Genomic DNA, 16004 nt, shown 5'->3' with positions numbered 1-16004 from the left:
CCTCCCTCCCTGTAAATTAGTTTAGGATAGTTATTAATTGTATTGAAAGTTACACAGACCTACATTGCACAAATCGCAGAATATTTAAGTTTTCAGCCAGTCAAAACCATTTTTAGACAAATAAAAATTAGCATGAGTTTGAACAAAAAATCATAATGTAATTAAAATTAAAGTTTTAAAATATCCATGTAATAGAGGAAAAGAATACAAGATAAATTACCAACCTAATAAAAATATATAAAAATAATATTACATAATTTTAAAATTAATATGCCTAATGAAATCTATTGTTTTTGTATAAAAAAAAATTGGCGTGGTTGGTTTCAATTTTGTTAATTACAGAAATTAAATATTTGAACTCGAAATAAAAACATACAATAAAACATAAACCAATTCATTAGTTCTATAAAATTATTTAATGCGTAGCTTATTGTACAATTAAGACGCGTTTGTGTTCTTTTATTATAATTAGTTATTATCCTAATTTTGGCTAGTTAGAATCTGCCTATTAAATTCAAACTTCGCAAGGAGTTTCTTGTCACAATTGGAGGCAAAGTAACTGACACTCTACAAGTTCGTTATTGTTTTTTTCTTCCATCTGATTTTAGAGCATTGCTTTTATGGATATAGTCATCCTTATTTAATTAAGAAAACAGTAAAAACTTTGCAGTATTAAAATATAAAATCCAGTATTTACAACTTTGTCGCTACAGCTCTAAGGTGTAATTTTAATAATTCAATAACAAGGACAATTATTTTTCATAGATGCGAAGCACTTCGATCAAAAACATACTTTTCCTGCCATATAAATAAAAAAGGTTTTTTGTCCGTTAAAATGTATTATACCACTGTACTGGTTGAGCTATCTCTTTTAGGTAAGGTTCATATAGGTCTCGGGATGGTGGTAGACTTGGTATATTTATGTAATCACTAGCCTTCCTACCCCTTTGAATAAAGAGCACCGAAATGCTAGGGGCACATCTACTAGTTTAGAAAGGAGAAGATGAAATAACTTAAAGTCTTCAATTTTATAACGTAAAAATAATATCTTTGTCACAGCAAAGTAGTCGAACATTATAAGGACTTATAAAGCAGTTTCGCTGTTTTATGGTAAATAGAAAGCAATCCTTTGACGCATGAAGTTAGCTCAAATTAAAACTGTCATCAAAAAGAAACTAGGAAACAACTAGGGATATGACAATTGAAGATAAATTCTCCCTCCTAGTTAGGAAGATGGAAATAGATATAAAACTCTAATAGACTAAAACCATCCTGGAACCTATATGAAGCGTCCCAATAATAGAAAACTGAATCGTTTTAGTAGTTAACAAGATCTTAACGGACAACCAAAAACTTTACTTCTATTAGAACATTTTTCATAGTTATAAAGCGAAATATTGACTTCATTCTATTTTCAATCAAGTATACGTGAATAATAGTATAATAATAGTAATATCCTATGATATTGGGGAAATTAAATTGATCATAGTTTATTAAAGCGACTAATGCGCCCTCTTAGAATTCACTTTTTTCATATTTATGTATCTAAAACAGCTACATTGAAACCCTAATCTTCATAGGAATCGCTAAAACTTCATATTGCGTGTAAATATTGAAATCTCAAAACATTGAAAAGACATTAAAAACCTAATCTTCACGAGTTCGATAATAGTTATTTCTTTCATCGTATTATAAACGGCTTTCCGTGGATATAGAATGTACAATTATAAGATTAAAACCAGTTTTTCAGCCCCGAGGTGCCGAAGTCACGGACTAAAATAACTGGTTTTAATCTTATGATTGTACATTTTTATATTCGTAGAAATCCGTTTATAATACGATGCGAGACATAGTTTTTTCGTATGGATGAGAACCGGTTCCTATCCACCGGATTCGAATGAATACGAGAAAACTTTATATTGCTTGTAAAAATTTTCTGTTTCCACCACTAGAAAAGCATTACCATAATGTTTTTTTTTATAGGATCGTTTAAGAATTAAATCAACCCAAAATTAATGTGATCTTATCGATGTTTAAGAAAATTTATTTTCATATTTATTATGAAATAACATCCAATATTACTTATGCTATACCTTCTATTGCTTCGTGTCAGAACGACCATTCCAGAACACTAGAATAATTTTATGGATCTGACTATGTTTCAGGGAGGGAGGGGTCATTGAAGTGTTGATTACACCAGTACCCAAAAATTTAATATCAAATTTTACTATTCGTTTGCTTAAAAACATGAGGTACCATTGGTTCCATTGACTAGCATTGTCCAAAAGTTTTAACCAGTATTTGTGATGTATAGAAGGGGTAATTTTGTGTATAATCATTGATTATGACATAAATTTTCGTTCATTGTCTTATCCCTTATGCTCCATGATGAGAAATAAGAGTGGTGATCAAGAAGGAAGCAAAGTAACCACAAAAACTTTTTCTGCAACGCTCAAACTTTTCCCAAAATTTCAAGGTTAATTTTCCTACTGAAAAATGATTTAGATTCTAAAACTCCTTTCGTTTGCTCTTTTCTAGGAGCGAAGCTTCTCTTCAAGTTATTTATTGTTGTTATGTGACATCAAATGGACTTATATACTGTCCTTCTTAAAGGAAGGGAGGGGACATATTACACTAAATCATACTTGTACCAAAACTACAATAAACCCCCTTTCTCATTCATTGGCTTCAAATTTGATTAGTTCAAACTATCAGTGTCCAAACTTTTCTACCAATAATTAATTCAAGTAAGTTAAAATCATTTGAGATGTACAGACATTTATCGTTTATTCAGGCTTATAAATAATATTTTGTTGCTTTCACTCTAAAATTGTTATTTTTATTTGTCCATCAGTTTGCTTTTGTTGGGTTTCGTTGTAATGAATGTTTTAATACTTGTCAAATTCAGGGATCTTAAAGGATAAGAACATTGGCGATATATTCATGTACCAATACAAATTAAAGTTGTGTGTTTAAAAGTTTAAACAAACCAATAAAGATATTAACCAAATAATGAGTGAAATGGTGTATAAAACTTTGGGTTCAAGAATAATTTAAAGTCCCATGTTCCCTCCCTCCCTACCTGTTTAAATTGCAACTTGCGAAGGAAAAGAGAAGAAGTAAAAAGGAAGAATCAAGAAGAGTATCAAAAAGTTTTTTGTTGATTTTCCTAATGAAGAAAAACCATATGTTCGTGTGATTTGCTTTAATTAAGGATGATTGTATTTTTGAGTACTTTCACACAAAGCTCCATGTTGAACACTATTATTGTTAAGATTAATTGAACTTCCATATTATACATGTTTTGGTTTTACAAACTAATAAAACCCAACTTTTTCCACCAATGATTTTATTTAATTTTCTCTATATACAAAAGGATTTTAACATTTGATCATATCAATAAGTTGAAATTTAATCATAGATGATTTATTGAAGATACCAGCACATAAAAATAGAATTCGCAATTGATGTTGTCAGCTAGTTCAGCTGCAGTTATTTGTGTACAAGGAAAGAGTTGCTGTCAATTATTTAATCCAGAATTGTTTAATTTTCAGGTGATACAGCCATCTCTGTGTATCATAGCTCTCAGACCCAATCCTTACAATAAAGTAACAGGATGTTTGTCTTTAGGCCGCTAGTATTACAATAAAGAGGGAAAAATACCAGTCTCCAGGGACTATGCCTGGAGTTTTACCTGGCAGGATTCTGTAAAACTTTGATACTCGTATTTTATCGATAGCACACTAAAATTATAGAAAATCCATAACATTTTTTAAAATATTAATTTTGTGTCAAAACAGCTAAAAGCTTCAAACGAAAGTACAAACTTTCTGACAATTGCTTTAGAAAAACTACGCTTCCTAATTATTTAAGGTTTAAGATAAATAAATCAATTTAAACATTTAGAAAAACGCTGCCTTTAAACTGTTATTAGGAATTAGGATACCATTTTGGATATTGAACTACATTGAACAAAAAAGTGTGGATATTCAACTATTAAATACTCAGTTTGGGAAATTCTAATAAATACAATTTTGAAGTGTCATAATGTTAACATTAATATCAGACAAATTGACAATGGTAATAAACATATCAATTGTATGTCATTCCTGTGCTACTTAGGCCAACATGCTAGACATTTTACAATATGCCATAACCATGAATATTCATTTTCTTTCAAATAACATTAACTATAAGAAGGTAAACCAACATATATTAAAAATCTATGCATATAAAATAAATATCAAACAATTAACAAATGCGGAAAAAGGTTGTAAGTGAAAAAGTAAAGCTTAATACGGAAAAAACGTGTTTATTAAAAAACCTATAATAAATTGATCCTTAATGCCATAAGGAAAAGTGTGGTTGTAGTGAACGAATAATTAAGATTGGATAGTCTAACAAGATTAGTATGAATGAAAATTTATGCCTTTTTTAACAAAAAAATACTGTACTTTAATGTATAGACATGCAATTACCACATGGAACACATAGAAATTATTTTCCAATATGGCTTCGAAACCAATTGAAATCCAGTGGTTCGCAGCCATACTCAAAAATCATGTTCAGCTTTGAATTACAGAAAATTTTCCTTCGGCTCCTCGTTGCTAACAAAACTTAATTTACTCTTATAATTTTTCACGGAAAGCTGTCCATAATACACGCAATAAATAACTATTATGATGATGAAAAAAAGAAATCTGAAGAAAAATGGCCAAAACAAGCAAAATTTTATTTAGACACATTATTTCCTACTACTTTTGCAGATAGGCTTCCAATTACTACATAGAACAACTAGAAAAGATAAAAACTTTATGCCTTCATAAAAAAGGCAACAAAGCAGAAAAAAGGAGAAATTACAAAAACTTTCAAAAATCAGTTTCAAAACACAAAAAAAATAATAGGACACTGAATATATTTTTGTATTGTAAATTTCAGGGCTCGGCAGCTGCGACTAAGCCTTAAATTTAAATCTGTTTGAATGCTTTGAAATTATTTTTGACAAGAGGGCTTACCATGCTTGGGTCATGTTTAGACTTCCAGCTGTTTTTTAGATTGTGAAAGGTTGTGAGGCTTACAGGACGCGGCTGCCGAGCCCTGGTAAATTTACATCTGCAAAAAATATATTAGTCGGCCTTGTTGCATCTAAACCAAGGATATTGCTTCTGAAGATTTAAAATATTATACCTTTAATATTACTCTTTTTGGCTAATAAAGACATTAAAGTAATAGGAATATTACAATATGGAGATTAATTTGATATCACTGAATAATTAAGTTAAATAATAGAGGGGGCATGAGCTATAAGTATCTCAAATCACGAGGTGGGGACCCTGTGCCGACTTTCAATTGGGTATTTGAATATCAACCAATAGCGTCGGAAATATAAACACAGCCAAGTATCCACAAAAAAAACAAAAAGCAATTTGCAAGTAAATGAAAAAAGTCCCTGACACTCGGGTCAGGTAGTTGTCTGGGTTATACATATTTATATATATGAATACTTAAACATTTATTATAAAGAGTTCAGTATCTATGACTATTTTAATTTAAATCGGTTTAAATTAATTTCAGCGTTCCAATACATATTTGAAATCTGGAATATATTGCATTTTGTATGACCAATGACTGATTTAGACTGTCAAAAATTCTTCCGTTGTCAAGTCCCTGTCCCTAGATGCATCAACAATTGGTCAATTACACAGACTTACAAAATTGTGCATTACACAAAAGTTCGTTAGGATCCTCAAGTCTAAGTCACAAATTGGATAATGAAAAAAAATGAGAGGTTGCGGGTTTCGTTGTATTTTCACAGTAGCTTTTGATAGATTATTTAAGGTTAGGAAATGTTAATGAATACCACGCAGGGTTAGAGCCCCCCGCAGGGGCTAGAAATAGTAGAAAAACTACTGTGAAAATACGACGCAACTACTTTCCATGATCCAAGTATTTTTATTAACGAAGCTACTGTTTAATTCACTTTGTATATTCGTTCTTAATACTAAAGGGAGAATTTGATTTTCTCGGCTGCTATTTAAAATGGACTGCTGATTATTTTCTGATGAAGATACCCTCTGCAAAAGAGCATTAGGAAACAAAATACTCCGTCAGTCCTTCTGTCGGTAATGCTATAAAATGCGTGTATTTATTTAGCTTTTTAATTTCTTTTACTCTTTTCATCCCAATCTAATAATCTTTAGATATACTGTTTTTCAACATTGAAATTGACAGGGTAGGCCTTTTCTTTGATTTGTGACTTGTGCATTTCTTTGTGTGTGTTTGTTTGTTTATATGTGTGCGTGTGTGTGTATGTTTGTTAATGTACATATATGGCGTTTGAAAGTAGTTATCTGTGCATAATTTTATGCATATCAAAATGATAATTTTGTAGTGTACAAATTATTTATGGCTTGTGCTTTCAGATAGTGAGCGGCTCCACCACTAACCCTTAAGGGGCACAATTCCAACCAAGTCGACCAATCAAAATTAATAGATAGTCCCCAATATTGTGCAGCCAACGAATAAGAAACGTAGAAAAGTTTGGGGACTAGTGTAAAACAGCCAAATGTCTCCCCCCCCCTCTCCCCCTCCGTGTTTAAATACCCTTAACAGAACCCTATGAGCAGCATAAAACAAAATTATATCTAAAATGGTTTACAAAAGCTGAATTAACAGAATTAATATGCACATAATGGATTTATTATTAATTGGATCTTACACCAGATTATCATGTACTCTAATAAAGTGAAACTTGTAGCTGCCTAACATAATAATCTCCCCAATCTAACCCCTTTGACCCACCCCCTCCCTTCCTACTGAATTAAGGATAAATCAATGATGTGTATGTTAGCAACCTAAATTTACGACAATTTTCCACTGTCATAATATCCACGTACATTCTATATCCATTATGCACATATTGGTTACAATTTTATAAAGAAAGGATTAAACAAAAAACTTGACAGTTTCTGTTTTAGTGTGTATGTGTGAGTGTGTATGTGTATGTGAGAGTGTGTGTGTGTGTGTGAGTGTTTGTTCTTCACCTTTAATCCTGATTAAGTTTTTGAACAACTACTTTCTGAATGCAGATATTTGCATGTCAGGGGCGTAGCAAAGAGGAGTTTCATATTAGAGTCGTATCCACGGGGTGGTGTAAGTAAGGGGCGTAGGCAGAGGGGTGCAGTAGGATGGGGGTGCTGCTTTTTAGAACCTTAGACAGTAGGTGTCTCATGTCAGGAACATACGAGGTGCAAGAGGCGTAGTCACTGGGTAGTGTATGTCATATTAGAGATGTATCTTTTAGGTGGTGTAAGTAAGGGGTGTAGGCAGAGGGTGTTTCATGTTAGAAGTTTAGACAGGGGGTGTTTTATGTCAGAGGCATAGGCAGGCTGTGTTCTTATCAGAAACGTAGTCACAGGTGGCGCATTTGTCAGATAGTAGAGGGAGTCTAAATTATAAACTTTATTTGGTTAAGGAATTTCTACAAAAAAAATCACTTAGAAAAGGATTAAAAATGTTTACTTGCAATATTTTCTTGCAATTTTTAATAATGTTATATTTCATATTCAATATCATTAGTTTGGATTCTACTAAATCTTGGGATACCATGCTAAACTTGGAGGCAGTGAGTTGACATACAATAACAATATCTTGTGATGGATATATGACACCTGAAAAACTGTCATTAAAACGCAATTTAATTGATTTATGAATCATGGAAAGAAAACGAAGTAGAGGATTTCGTCGTATTTTCACAGTATATTTTTTCCTATTTCTAGCCTATTTTCTAACCCTGCAGGGCAATCATTATCAATCGCCTAACCTAACTTAAAATCAAAAGCTACTGTGAAAACAGCTACTTCTATTTTTTTCCATGGTCCATTTATTTTACTAAAAATGATCATATTTAGCATTTTATCGTAATAACTATATTTCTATAACGTTATGTCTACATTTTTATGTTAAAATTTACCGTTTATTTCACATGAAAGTCATGCTTTAACAATCTTTAATAAGTTGCATGATTATTACGTCAGCACTGTGTCCAATGACAGGTATAAAAACCAGCAATATGCAAATAATAACTTTGTACCGTTAATAATAATATGACCAGAGGTCTAAAGGGATAAGACAATAACTGATATATTTTTGTACATCTCAAATGATGATACACAAAATTACCCCTTCTGTAGATTACAATAAGTGAACCAACCAATCAATATTCCATAAAAGTCGTTAAAGTTATTAAGCCAACGAATAAGAAAACATTATTATAAAACTTTGGGGATTAGTGTATGCCTACAATATTATGTTGATAAAATGCCAGTATACAAAGCTTAACAGAGTGGTAGAGTGAGGCAAATAAATCTTTGAACAAAAAATAAATAGGAAAAGAAAATCCTGTTAATATTTCCATCATTTATATCCAGGGAGAAAGGGACACAACAATTGGAGACAAATTATTATTCCTTTAACTTCGATATATGTTTGTAGCTGAAACAAGATTTTAACATTCATAAAATTAGAAGGAAGGTCAAAACAAAAATAACTCTTGCACAGTGTCAGAACTAAATATACAGGAAATTAATTTGTAAGTCTAAATGAAATTGTGCATAAATATTTGCAAAATTACGTAAATACAGAATACATTAAAAGGACATACTTTCACTTTTATGATTTGATTAAAGATATTTCACGTTTATAATACTGTACCTTGTTGTTCCAGTAATCATTCCCAAAATCATCAGATGAGTAAGACAATTGTAATCGTACAAAAAGTTATTGTCTAAAAAGAAAAAAAACGCATTATTCTAAATTGACGAATTTACTTTCTGGTAATGATTACAGAAATGCTACGCTTTCTAAATTATACCTAATTGTTTAAAGAATCAGCATGCAAAGTTTTAAATCGATAGGAAAATTATTTTCTGTCTAAATTAATGAAAAAAAATACATCTTTCCTTTCATATAAAGTTTCATAATTTTAATAATAAAATTTTAGTGATATCTCCATTGACCTATTCCTGAAGTCTTGGTTTCCAAAGGAAAATTTATAGCCAATACAAAACAGAACCAACACAGATAAAGACAATTTATCTCTCAAAGAGAAATCCAAATATTTTTGTAAATTTATTTTCCAAATGGATTTATTATTACTTGGATCTTACACCAGATTTTCATGTTCTCTAACTAATTGTACATTGTAGCTGGCTAACATGTGATCTTCTCCTCCCCTTTACCATATCCCCTTCCCTCTTTCTGGATAAACATGCTCAAGCTCAATTGGCGACAAATTTTTTCCTGTCTTAATATCCATGTATATTCTACATCCATTATTTTCCAGTATCGCTTCGAAACTGATTAATATCTGCTGGATTAGAACCGGGTTTCAGACATAATGAAATAATAATCAACATTTTTTTATTTTAATATCCTCGAAAGTTCTCTATTATACAATGCGATAATAGTTATTTCTTTCATCGTATTATAAACAGCTTTCCGCGGATATAGAATGTACAACTATATGATTGTACATTTTTATATTCGTATAAAGCTGGATATAATACGATGATAGACATAGTTTTTTAGTATGGATTAGAACCGGTTCATATCCACCGGATTCGAATGAATACGAGAAATAACTATTCAAATATTTTTTTTATAAACCTATATCTCTACTAAAATAGATAACCTAGTAATTTTATTTTTTTAAAGTAAAATATAAATTGAAAAACCTAAATATCCAAAAAATCATACATAATTGGGTTTTATCCATAAAAATTTTTAATTCATAGAACCTTCTTTGATTAAATTAATTCTTGTTTAAATTAAAACAAGCAAAAAAATTGTTTAATTGTCTGTTTTTTAATGTAAATTGTAAATAGCAACCCACAGTAAAACATTTAATCTGTAGTAAAAAGTAAAAATGAACGTTTCTTTTTACATTTTCAGACGCGTATCTGCTATATAACGACTGTTTTATACGTTCGTTCCACAGTCTACAATTTTTCAATGAAGATTCTTTTTCATAAATAAATGCAATTTAAACATTACAATTAGTAAATTTTGATAACATTTTTCGTCAATTTCCCTTCAAATGCAAAGCAGACAAAAACGAAATTTCTAAATAAAAAACCTATTTTGGGTGCTTTATTTTGGGTGGGTAATAGACATCAATAAGAGTTGGGGGTTAAAGTGTCCAACTAACAGGTTTTGGGAATTATATCAAATTAAGTACTGTATTACATTTAATTGTTCTTTTTAATCAAACATATTGATAGCATGTAAGCTGTGCCCTGTTTATAAGGACTCAATCTTAAGCTCGGATAGCATTGGATAGTGATACACCACGAGATCGTATTTTAGTGTATCTCTACTAGTGAATCGTAATGAGATGCGCTTGTTTTGGGCCAAGGCATTCCCCCTACTCTAACTGTTTATGTCGCTCACCTAAGATAGCATCAGTATGATTCATTTTTAACGTCTTTATGCCGAAATTCGAACCTATTACCTTCCCGACAACTAGCGGGTGCGCTACGTGTAACACAGAGTTGCAAATATGGAATTAATCTTACTTGTTTATAATGAAATTGTTACAAGAGGACGGATTCAGTAATTTCCTAATTTAATTTATTCACAAAAACAAAAATAAAGAAAAAACAATAAAAAGTATTTTGTATTTTTCGAGATCATATACACAAATACAGCAATCTAAAGAGATAAGACAATTTACTATAAATATGTGTGTAACTTTAATGAGGATACACAAAATTACCCCTTTCTTTAGATTACAATTAGTGGTTAAAACGTCTGGACATCGATCAAATTTCAATAAAAGTACCCAAAAATGTTAAGCCAATGAATAGGAGGAGATCATTATAAAACTTTGGGGACAAGTGTAATTAACAATACATTGTCCTTTCCTTCTGGTTACAACTAAGCAACTGAACATTTATGAAGAGCGAAGCTTTTGAGTGTATTTGTCTGTACGTTGGTGCAAGGGTATTTCTGATATAAAACTTGAAAGTAAGCACATTTACTAAATGATAATCAATAATATTTTTAAAAGCGAAGCTTTTCTATAATTAGGGTCGGTCCGTCCGTCCGTCCGTAACGGATAGCTCTTTTCGTTAATTTAGGCATGTTAGAATTGTCCTATCGATTTCAAATTTTGCATGGTGATTCCTTTAGTAGTTAGGTACGATTTAGAAAGCGTAGCAACTCTATAATCATTACCAAAATGTCCGTACGTCCAATTTAAACATGTTGTTTTTTACTTTTTTAACAACTAATTTTTATGTGATCTAATAATCCGATTGATCTGATTTTTGGTATACTGATTCCAGGGACAACAAAGTATAATGTTATAAGCGAAGCAACTCTATAATCAAGTCCTAAATATGTAAGTATGTCCATAAACATTATCCTGTATAAAGCAGTTTTTCAACAAATTCACTTACAATTTTGCTTTGACTCTTATACTTATATATTCTGATTATTCAGTTCTGACACTATATAAGTGTTCATGTCCGTTTGTCCTACCGTTTCAGTGCTTCGCTTTTATGGATGTTGTCATCCTTGTTAAAAATGCATTTAGGGTTAAATATAATTAACTAAAAACCACACTATATTCATCTTTAATGACTCAAAAATCAGGGAAAAACCATTTATCACTTATTAGGTTTTACCAAGTATGGACAAGCACTTGATTATACCAAATATTTAATATGTCATCATAATTAGCTATACCTAATATTTGATATCACAACATTTATCTAAAAGTAGTAATTTTTTCCTATTCGATATTACAACTTGGGATCCATGTCCAAAAACTTGGAGTATTAGTAAGGTAACGCCCTACAGACAACTAACTCGTTAATCTTTGTCTCGTTAATTTTATAATGACAAAGACATTACCACCACTCTTACTATTAATGTGCTGTGCCTGACATAGCAGCAGTAAGTATCACTATGGACGTCTCCAGTATGACGCAGTCTGGTTTAGCAAAAATGTTACCAATTATGCTAAAGACCCCTTACTTAAGTAAGTCTTGAAAAACAGTTAAAAGTAAATATATTTAATTTGAATCATGCTAAAAATAACGCATTTCACTTAACGTAAAGAAAATAAGTCACTAAGTGGTTGAAATCAAAGTTCAGTTACTTCATGGGATGCAGGGATAAAACAATCGGAGATCAAAAAAAAAAATTCCCCTCCATTCTTATACCGCCGAATGCTCTTTAAGAATTTGAAAACAGGGGGGGGGGAGAAGATTATATTTTTGTATTTGCCCGTTCCCTGCCTGAATAAGCGTTAACCATGTGTTTTACTAGAATTTTAGGTTGACTAATTAGTTAATCTGCCAATTTAAATATGCAGACACCATAGAAAACTACAGATTAATAGACTGGTAGCAACATTTAACTATTTTTCCCAGGGATCTAAAGAGATAAGACACTGGCCGATAATTTGATGTATATCTGCAATGATGATACACAAAATTACCCCTTCTGTAGATTACAAGTGTATGGTTGTAATTGGTTGGTTCAACTTATTCCCCCTCTTTTTCTGTAATTTTCTTTCAAAGTGATAAGATTCTTAAAAATAAAATTTTTGTCTTTAAAAACACCAAATTATTAGCGATTTGTCAAAATACAATTTTAATATTTTTTTGTCTGGGCTGACGTTGTCATTATGACGACAATGGCATTGGATATACAATAAATACCCCATCCCCTCCTATTTTGATGGATGAACAAACTGATCAATAAAAGATGTTAATGCTAGGAATCAAAATTGACGACAATTTTTCATAACATTCACGTATATTCTTCATCCATTTTCGCAAATAAGAGTTGATGTTCGTTTGCCTACGGTTTCAGAGCTATTCTTTCATGTATGTTGTCATCCTCGTTTTTTTAACAATTGCTAATTCACAATCTATGATTATCTATGGCACAGCTTGGTAAAAAGTATTTGTTTACATAGTGTGTGTGTGGACACAACTATTTCAAGAACAACCTTTCACAACATTAAGTCAGGTAGTAAAAATATTCCACTTTCTACTCATACTGAAAGGATACATTTCTGATTAAAACTTATAAAAATAAAGCTTAAGGTTGTGTGTTTATCCAGTAAGTCGAAAATGTCTGTCTGTCTGCTGGTACCAAAGTATCTTACTGGACCGATTTGGTTCTCCTTTACAGTGAAGCTTTTCATAGGTTCAGGAGAAGGATAACATCATCATCCTACGAGAAATTACCCATACAAAAAAATAACCTCCCTTGAAAATTGGGGGGGGGGGACTACCCCTTTCAACCTCCACCTCAAGAGGTCTTAAGGGGCGTAGCCGCTAGTTTAGTATAAACAAAATAAAACTAATAACTTTTATTACTTTATTTGATTATTATAGTTGTGCTCATAGAGTTTTAATTTATAATTTTATGATTATAAAAATATCTTTTTTTAAAATTTTAATGCTAAAATCAATTTCCTTTTTTCTTCATGAATGAATCATTGCAAAAAAAATTATTGTCATCTTTAATAAAATATGATGACAATTTTAAATGATTTCAATTAATCATTGTTAAAAATTTTTAAATAAGTTTGAGTCAATTGATTTTATCTGTGTATTTTAAATTAATTTGTAAAGAAATTTTTTTGCCGTTACTTGAGCGTGCTTAGAATAGTAAAATAATCGAAAAAAATAGTTGCTTGACTAAAAGATTATGAATCAATTTTCAATAGTGGCTTCGCCCCAAGAGGTAAAATTTATACCAAAATCTCAAGCCTCGGACAGACGGACGTACAATAGAAATATGCAGACCTACGAAAAAGTTATGAAAACAATAGTCTTGAAATGATCGGTGAATTGTTTCATTTGTAGCTCCTCTAAATAAAGAATTGTAGTGAAATAATTGTAAAAAGAAAAGTTGTTGCTGGACAGAAAGCTATAAGGATATTGGCATGGATGTAGAATATACGTGGATATTATGACAGGAGAAAAATTGTCGTCAATTTAGCTTGCTAACATGAAACTCATTTATTTGTCAGTTCGTTAATTCAATAGCAGGGAATGGGTAAAGGGGGAGGATAGGGAAATCGTTATTTTAGCCAGATACAAGTTTCACTTTAATTGAGTACATAATAATCTGGTGTGAGATCCAGGTAATAATAAATCCATTGTCAGGATGGCACACAGTCACACAAATGGTATATTCATAGATACTAACAGGGGAATATTTCAAAGTGTTCATACAAAACGATCCGCCATAAAAATATAGCAAATATGCAAGTTTTTGTGGCAAAATCTATAAAAAGATTATTCCATATATCCGCTCATAAAACTGTAATTCGTCGGCCCATAGATTATGTAACTAAGATTTTTATGGGTTAAAAAAAGATTTTTTTTTATAAAACCCATAAGGAAAAAGGATAAGAGGATAAATACTCACCCCCTTTTCATGGTAAAATACTACTTCCCAATCCCTAAATTTTAAAAGAAAATTTAGCAGACGAAAATCAAAAGCCGCCCAGGGCTTTTTGTATGTCAATCATAAATAATAATGTGAATAAAAAGAAAAGCGATATTTAGCAAACAGCCATGGGCAGTCAGGATCAGCTGAATGTTTATTATGAAAAAAATTTCCCCCTTTTTAGAAATGAAAGGATTCATCTTTCATGCACAAATTCTTTTAAATAAAAATAGATTCTTTGTAATTTTTAATTAAAACATTAAAACGACAATATCTAAAAGTAAAAAGTAAAAAAAAAATATTTATTTAGATGTTGTTATTTTAGTATTTTTTATATTTAATAACAAATTTTTTTTTATTTTTAATTAAAATATTATATTCTAATTATTTTGTAATCCTCCCACTTGAAAAGTGGTGGAATAGCAATAAAATTTAGCGTGGCAACAGCGCTAATTAGGCCTCTAGGCCCAATGCCTATTTTCGTCTTCTAGTTGCTTCGATTCCTCTCTTTTATTTTTTTCTCTATGATAAAACCGCACTTTTTTTTTTTCTTTTTTTATGTGTTATTTTCTTACTAGATAAAAACACTACCTGTTTCTTTGTTTAAGTATGTTATATGTTTTTTTATGCACTTTGCTGCAATTGTATTTATGCTATTATGATCAAAATAAAATCAGAACCATCACATAAACACCGTATTTGAAGCCTAATATCTTTTGAATAAATATTAATGTATTTTGGCACGAAACATCATTTCTCTTATTCAGAACATTTCAAGATTTTAACAGAAAAGGGATATTATATAAATATATCATTTTGTCAAAAATTTTCTTCTATACATTGATATATCATTACTGGGATGTTGCAACAGATTTACATGTACTCTGATAAAGTAATGCTCGCATCTGTCTAAAGTAACGACCCATCCCCTTTACCACATACCCTTCCCTCCTACTGGATGAACGAACTGAACAATAAAAGATGTCTATATTAGCATGCTAAATTTACGACAAAATTATCCGTTCTTCTGTAAACTGTTCTTATTGCACAAATATCAAATTGATGCTTACAATTTAAAAAAAATTTCTTACTTTCTAATTTTGTCGCTAATATGATAATATTTCTGAAGCTAAATGTACATTATCAATATTGTCGGTTGATATTTCTCCTGTTATTTATTCAGTTCTGTCATTCAGTAGGAGTTGAGGGGATTTGGTATAGGGGATGAAAGGGTAAAATTGTTATTTTAGCCCGCTACGTGTTTAACTTTATCAGAGAGAATGAAAATCTGGTTTAAGACATATATAATACATCCAGTGCAGTCCCTGAATTTGAATACAACTGAAATTCATACATATCTCTATATGTAAAGTAGGTAATATCCCCTCAAGGTTTTTTGTGTGTAATTCTAACTTTGGTAGCTGGTAAGCATTGGGGGGGGGGGGAGGTTGGTATAATATTTTAACGACAAAGACCAAACTGCTGTAAAATTGTGTCAAAATGGATCATTTTTGACACAATTTTGCAGC

This window comes from Acartia tonsa, chromosome 2, assembly GCF_053477335.1.
Source record: "Acartia tonsa isolate MP-2025a chromosome 2, ASM5347733v1, whole genome shotgun sequence".
In the NCBI taxonomy this organism is placed as follows: Eukaryota; Metazoa; Arthropoda; class Copepoda; order Calanoida; family Acartiidae; genus Acartia; species Acartia tonsa.
Note: the sequence above shows the minus strand (reverse complement) of the source record.